The sequence below is a fragment of the Alosa pseudoharengus genome, unplaced genomic scaffold (genome assembly GCF_046254945.1).
Source record: "Alosa pseudoharengus isolate Yale_2024_CS ecotype anadromous, Long Island Sound unplaced genomic scaffold, YU_APseudo_1.1 YU_APseudo_1.1_scf_22, whole genome shotgun sequence".
Taxonomy (NCBI): Eukaryota; Metazoa; Chordata; class Actinopteri; order Clupeiformes; family Clupeidae; genus Alosa; species Alosa pseudoharengus.
Genome location: NW_027468680.1, coordinates 20,662,969 through 20,671,135, shown reverse-complemented (window position 1 = coordinate 20,671,135; position 8,167 = coordinate 20,662,969). Strand labels below are relative to the sequence as shown.

The window sequence follows — 8,167 nt, the reverse complement described above, 5'->3', positions numbered from 1 at the left end:
TACTTTTACAGAGTAGAGTTTCAGCAGCGAGGATCACCACACGTGCATTGTTTATTTTGGGTTGAGAATGCTCCTCAGATAGATAAAAACACAGATGAAGAAGTAGTTGAATTTGTTGACAGATATGTAACATGCGAGACACCATGTGATGACAGTGTTCTATTGGACATAGTCTCAACTGTGCAACAACATAGCAAGAGGCACTCTAAAACATGCAAAAAGAAAAGCACAGTTTGTCGATTCAATTTTCCTCGTCCCCCATCTGGCCAAACATTTATATGTCATAAGAAGGAAGAGAGTGATGATGAGGAAACATGTGAGGATGAAAAAGAATGCGAGTGTCCATTATCACAGGTATGTGAGTGTCCCAAACCCAAGAAGAGTAACATGCGAAAGGATGTAGCTGAGGACATTTTGGGTAAGGTGAAGACAGCTATTGCAGATGTGGATAAAGTTTATGAATCTGTACAAGACTTGTTTGATACTTTAGGCATTAGCCAAGAAAGTTATGAGATGGCTTATGACACACTAGGAAAGAAAACACAGATTGTGTTGAAAAGACAGCCAGCTGATGTATGGGTCAATCAGTACAGCAAGCCTCTTCTCAAATGTTGGAATGCAAATATGGATATTCAATATGTTGTTGATGCATATGCTTGCATTGTCTACATTATTTCATACATTTCCAAGGCAGAACGAGAAATGGGACTACTTCTAAGTAACGCACAAAAAGAAGCATCTAAAGAACGAAATCTTGATGCTAAAGGTGCTTTGAAAAAATTAGGCAGTGTGTATTTGCACAATCGAGATGTGTGTGCACAGGAAGCAGTCTATAGATTGACAAGCATGCACTTAAAAGAGTGTTCGCGGAAAGTGGTGTTTATACCTACAGGCGATAACATTGTAAAAATGAGCCTGCCATTGTCTGTCCTTAGAGGGCAGGCTGAAAGCCAAGATCTGTCCACAGATGACATGTGGATGATCAATACTGTTGACAGGTATAAGAACAGACCAGATGAAGATGTGTTTAATGAGATGTGTTTGGCCACTTTTGCGTCTGAGTTCCGCATCCTTTCAGTCAGTGAGAAAAGTGCCAATCGAGTTCATTTGAAAAATAATATGGGATTTGTTTTGCGCAGAACACGATCAGCACCAGCTGTTGTACGTTACGCTGGTTTTTCCGCAACAAAAAGCCCAGAGAATTTCTACCATAGCATGTTGCAATTGTTTTTGCCCTATAGGATGGATGTTCAGTTGAAACCACCCGGATACGATAGATTTGAAGACTTTTATAACAATGGACACGTTTGTTATGCAGATGGAAATTTACAGTCTGTTAAAGTGATTGTGGACCAGAATAGGAATAGTTTTGAGGTGGATGCTGATTTATTGCAGGCAGCCGAGCAGGAAGTGAATAACGGTATATTGGAAGACGCATGGTGTCAACTTTGTCCTGAACAACAGGTGGAGCGCTTAGAATGTGAGCAAGTACGCATTGAACAGGCTCAGTTAGTGGATGATCCTGCTGAAAACATACCAGATTTGGCAGATGGTGACAAACAGAACTTGCATTTAGAGAAGCAAAAAAATTCGATGTGTAGAGCTGAAGGCTTGGCTTTGCTAAGGTCATTAAATGTCACCCAAATGTCAGTATTTAACCAAATCAGACAGTGGTGTTTGCACAAAATTCAAGGAAAAGGGCCGCCACCATTTCATGTGTTTATCACAGGCGGTGCTGGAACTGGCAAAAGTCATTTAATTAAAGCCATACAGTATGAGGCAAATAGACTTCTGTGTAGAACCAGCCATAACCCAGATGATCGATCTTTGTGTGCTGTTAACTGCACCAACTGGTATTGCTGCTCACAATGTGAGAGCTGCTACAATTCACAGTGCATTTTGCATAGGAACTAACATTAAGCTGCCATACTCTCCTCTCGGTGAGGAAAAGCTCAACACTTTGCGCTCAACACTAGGGAATTTGCAGATATTGATCATTGATGAAATCTCAATGGTTGACCACAAATTGCTAGCATATATCCATGGTAGACTCAGACAAATCAAACAAACAGGCAACTTTTCTTCGTTTGGCAATGTCAGTGTAATTGCGGTCGGGGACCACTACCAGCTTGGACCCGTAAGAGGTACCCCATTATATGTCGATAATCAAGGAATAAACTTGTGGAAAAGCCACTTTTCAGTTGTTGAGTTGTGTACCATAGTTAGACAGAAAGACACTGAATTTGCCCATATGCTGAATCGTCTGAGAACACGCACCAGAGAAAGTCCCCTTCTTCAAAGTGACATTGCTCTTTTGAAAGAACGCGAAACAGGTGAACAAAGCTCAGCTTTACACATATTCCCCACAAACGATCAAGTACAGGAACACAACACTCAACGCTTGATTGAATCTTGTGATGAATATATGTGTGTTAAAGCACAGGATTATAAAAAGGATCACAAAACAGGTAAAGTGTTACTGAAAAGTGGCCAACACTGTAGAGTGCACAATTCAAGTCTATCAGATCATTTATACTTGGCTGACAATGCTCGTGTCATGCTTATCAAAAACATTGACGTGGAAGATGGTCTAGTTAATGGTGTATGCGGAACTGTAACGCATATAGTTAAACACGAACAAAATCCATTTCCTCTAACTGTGTACGTTCAGTTCGATGATGCTCAAGTGGGTAATCACAAAAGAAAACAATATGTTAATGAAAATGAAAACTTACAGAATTCCACACCCATATTCCCTGAAGAAGAAAGGGTAGACAACAAAGGTGGAATACGCAGGCAATTTCCTCTAAAGTTGGCGTGGGCACTAACTGTACACAAGGTACAATCTCTGACAATAGACCAAGCTGTTGTGTCACTTAACAAAGTGTTTGCTGCCGGACAAGCTTATGTAGCTCTGAGTCGTGTCAAAACTCTAACAGGACTAATTATTCAAGACTTCAATGAGAAAGCCATTTACTGCAAGGACAAAATTCAGAACACAATCAATGAAATGCCAAAGTTCTTGTGCAACACAGATTTGGTGAAAACTATGCCCAACACATTCTCCTTATACTTACTAAATGTTCAAAGTTTACAAGCACACATAGAAGATCTCACAACTTGTGTTGAAACTCTGAGTCCTAGTTGTGTTGCTGTTACAGAAACATGGCTACCTTATAGTTTCATCAACGACAGAGTAAATATCCCTAACTATGATTTTCACAGCAGCCCACGTAGTTTAGCTTACTCAGAGGACAACTGCCAATTAAATGTCATACGCAAACAGCAGCATGGTGGAGTTGGCGTATACACCAAACGTGGATCAGTGTACAGTAAGCAAAACATTCCAAATCTGAATTTAGAATGTTCTGTCCTCCACTATAGTGATTTGGATATTACGTTAGTGGTAATTTACAGGCCTCCATCATATCCCATGACAGTATTTAAACATCATTTGGGAAATTTGCTTAATTTGTTATCAAAAATGGGTGATAACATAGTTGTTATGGGGGATTTTAATGAAGATAGCCTGAAGTCTAACTCACTTATTAACTTCATGGCAACTAAACAGTTCACACAGATAGTTTCAGAGCCTACAACTGAAGCAGGCACATTAATAGACCATGTTTATGTAAAACATACATGCATGTACACTGTAATAGCTAAAGTAATGCCAGTGTACTTCAGTACACATGAAGCTATTCTGTGCACATTTTCAAGCTAAACATATTCCTGTTAAACTGGTGTTCTGGTCAGAGAAACACAAGGTACTGCATGAAGACTCTTAAGTGTTTCAGTTAACCCATATTCTGTTTTCTTTGTTGATTTGTGTTTTGTGTTGGTCTGTGTTTTGTTCACAATGACTGAATAGTTTTGAAGACAAATTAGGACTAAACTGGTATGCTTTTAACAAACAGTAATCTGCTATAGGGATATCATTGCATTTGTACCCTACTTAGTATGGTCTTTGAACTGGGATAGACAAGGAGTATCAGTTTACAATTGATATTATCCTTGTTAACTGGTGGTAGATCTTGTTGTTGTGTTCTGCTCACAACAACATTGATAGTGTAGAATATTTTGTGCTAAAGTAAACCATTACTTCATCATGGGAAATTGTGTGTCTGCTGTTTTAGATCATTGCTATTTTATTTAGTTGATTGTGTAATATTCCATGTCAATGTCCATGCCTCCTTGCCTGTGCCTGTTGAGCGGTCCAAGCTCTGGCACTCTTGACAGTACAGGGACAACAAGCAGGCAAACATTGACATGTAGACACTGACAGCAACACTGATATTGTAGAGTTTTCCGTGGTGAATTCTCTTACATCATCAATGGGTTTGTGTTTCAATAGTATGGCTACTTTATTTTTGTAAATAATTTCCCTATCAAATTAATCACTTCTCACATCATTCTAAGCATATATGCCATACTGTTGTTATTGATGGGCTTTTTTTGCCCATAGTCACAAAAAAGCAAAAGGCACTGGTAGTGGTACTTCCACAATAGTGGAATGGGGTTCGACTCCCTGCATTGTCCTTGCTGTAAATGTGACTGTGAACCACTCTCCCCAACTTCACAAGAATACTGACAATCCTACTACATCTGTGTGCTCTATTTACCAACTTGGTATTATCTTTCTACTGTTGTGTGCATGTGTGCCTGTCTCTTTGTGTGTGTGTGTGTGTGTGTGTGTGTGTGTGTGTGTGTGTGTGTGTGTGTGTGAGAGAGAGTGACAGCGTGTGTGTGGTGTTTAGTGAGACTCATGTGTTATTTGACTGGTCATGTTAATAACAATGTCTTTTTTGTGTGTCAAATTCTGTATGTGTGTAATCAGTGGCGGACCGTGCGTTCAGTGGTTAGGCCTTCAATGATGACTATTTTTTGACAAAAATAATAATAGGGGGGCGTTACAGCGGAGATTTTTTTTTTACATTTCAGCGTTAAAATGTGTGCAATTTCCCAGCATTTCATGCTGGGGGGAATAGTTTTCTCTCTCTTACGCGATTCTGTAGCACTAGAATCTTCGTTACACAAACAATTAATGCTCCGATTGCTTATTGGTTAACAGATCACCCTCAGCAGCAAAGTAGGCTGCTAGGCTATTTATTTACACCATATTCACAAGTACATTATAAACTGCTGCCTGCTGCTGCCAGTAAAGACGTGCAATTTAGTCCATGTCATATTGAAAGTGAACACCAAGTGTACTCAAGTATGGGTTTGTGCAGACTACTTTGAAATATTTAGGCTATCGGTTGCCTAATTTATGTTCATGACTCGCACGCACATAGCATTGCCACCGTTCTACAATGATGTGTCCAAACCATTTAGTAGTTTAATCTGACATCAGCAAACTTGCTTCAGACTGTGGCTTTCCTATTTAGTTGTAGATCTAACGTTAACGTTACAGTGCAACTGCTAGGTACCACACTGCTCTGATTACTCACGTGAAACTACAGTAGGCTATCCTACAGTGTTTGCCAAGCGTAGGCTATTTCGCGGTAGGCCTACACTATGAGAAAATGTCTCAACAGAAAATTTTGTAAAAAAAATGTCACAGCACACCACCATGCTATTAAACATAAAAGTCACCAGATGAATTGCCGTATATCTATGTGTATTGCCCTAACTTAATGCTGCTACTGCTTGTTGGCTATTTTAGAATGTCTGATAGCCTGGTCTGATGGTCTGATTTCACCAATAATTTCCACAAAACTGAGAGAGATAAAAAGTCAGACTAAACTAGCTGGGCAGGGAACCAAAGACAAATGACAGTTTTCACATAGATACCGATCCAGACATCTTCACCAAAGCCACCAACTCCTCAAGCTAGCATACAGTAGAGTAACCAAGCAGACACTGCAGTCTGCAAGCAGCACAAAAACAGTTTATATATAGAAAAGGGCCAGATAACAAGCATCTATAGTACTACTGTACTACAAGTCTATGTTATCAAATAAACATGAAACAAAACTTACCAATTCCTGCATAGGTTACCAGCTACAGAGCTAGCTGACGTTATGTGCATCTTGCTAACATGTAGTCCAGCTGACACTGTAACGTTACATTAACCTATATTATTTTGCTTAATGAAGGCGTATCAATATATATTTTTTAAACAAAACCGGTCAATTTACTGTTCATAACTATAACCATAGTCATGTCAGTGTGACATGTACTTTTCCAGTGAACTTTTGTCTGTCTGACTGACAGAAGTTGCTCACGAAGTTCATCACGTAAAACAGACAGCGTCAAAATTCGTGATGAACGGTTCCTTTGGAACATTGCAGGCCCAGCTGCAGTCAGACCTGCCTACCTCGCCATAACAGGTCGATATGATTGGCTAATCAGTCAGATGTAGCCATCAATCAAGCCGAATCCAAACATATGATTTCTAATTGACCTCTCCAGAATTAGTCCCGCCTCCGTAACTTCCGTATCCATCCAACTTCCGGGCGTGGATTGTCTATGAGAAATAACATGGCGTTTCGAAATATAATACCGGTAAAACATCTGTAGGTAGCGAAGTTGAAAAAGCTGGTGGGCAGATTGGCCTACACACTTCTGCCATATAGTTTCCACTGGATTTTTTGATTGTCGGTGCCGTTTAAGTAGTATACTATAGACTATACTACTTAAACGGCACCGAAAATCAAAAAATCCAGTGGAATCTAGATGGCAGAAGTGTGTAGGCCAATCTGCCCAGCAGCTATTTCTACTTTGTCACCTACAGAGTTTGACAGGTACGATCTTTCAAAACGCCATGTTATTTCCCATAGACAATCCATGCCCGGAAGTTGGATGGATACGGATGTTAGGAGGCGGGATATATTCTGGAGAGGTCTATGGTTGCTTAGGTACCGAAAACGCAGTGATTCCTTGTGAAGGCCTGATACGGGACTTAACAAGAGAAGACGTGCGATTGGATAAAAATGTATCGCACCCCCTCACTATTTGTTCACACAATCTGCCAATCAAATAACATATCGGACAGCGGTGGGATATCCGTAGTCAAGAACGATCGATCGGGGAAGGAGAAGCAGAAGCAAATAATAAATGCTAAAGTACAATGTTATTAAAGACACTATTATTTTTCATTCGTTTGAAAATAGTTAGGCCTTCAGAGAAGGCTTTGAAGGCCATGACGGTCCGCCACTGGTGTGTATATATCTGTGTGTGTGCATGTGTGTTTGCGATACGTGAATAACATTACAATAATGATATCTAATATTTTGTAAAGTTTCAGATGAATCAGTTGAGAAATTACCAATGGCATTCTTGGCACATTTCCTGCTTCACCAGGTGGTGGCATTTTGCCCAGCAGGCCCATTGGGTGTCTGGATGTCATCATAACATAATATGTATTAACCTGTTAAGTTTCAGACCATTTATTCAAAGCATAGACCATTTCTGGCACATTTCCTGCTTGACCAGGTGGTGGCGCTATGCCAGGCAGGCCCATTGGGTGTCTGGATATCATCATAATCATAATATCTATTAACCTGAGAAGTTTCAGACCATTTATTCAAAGCATAGAGCATTTCTGGCACATTTCCTGCTTGGCCAGATGGTGGCGCTATGCTAGGCCTGTGAATTACGCATGTGAATATCATCACAATAATGATATCCAATATTTTATAAAGTTTCAGATCAATCACTTAAGGCATTTTCCATTTCTGGCACATTTCCTGCTTGGCCAGGTGGTGGCGCTATGCCAGGCAGGCCCATTGGGTGTCTGGATATCATCATAATCATGATATCTATTAACCTGAGAAGTTTCAGACCATTCATTCAATGCACTGTGATTTATGACACATTTCCTGTTTATGTGGTGAGATATTAAAATCATATCAAATATATTACAACATTCAAAAATACCTTCACAATTTAACATCAGCGACATCTTGGCATAATGTTTGCCAAATTTCAAATGAATCTGACAAACCGTCTAGGAGGAGTATGTTCAAATTGATCATGTGACATCAGTATAATTGTCATTCTTTCTGTTGCCAGTTGGTGGCGCTATGCCAAACATGCATTATGGGCATGTGAATATTATCATTGACATGGTCTTCAATGATCTGTGAAATTTAAAACATTTCAAGCCATGCATGGTGAATTATGACACATTTATTGTTTATGTGGAAGGGTATTAAAATGAATA

At 39.7% G+C, this 8,167-nt stretch overlaps 1 pseudogene; it reads left to right on the top strand.

Annotated features, from left to right (window-relative positions):
- LOC143139586 (uncharacterized) overlaps nt 1-3,724 on the top strand; it is a 6,768-nt pseudogene extending 3,044 nt beyond the window's left edge.
- Nucleotides 3,725-8,167: the final 4,443 nt, after the last annotated feature.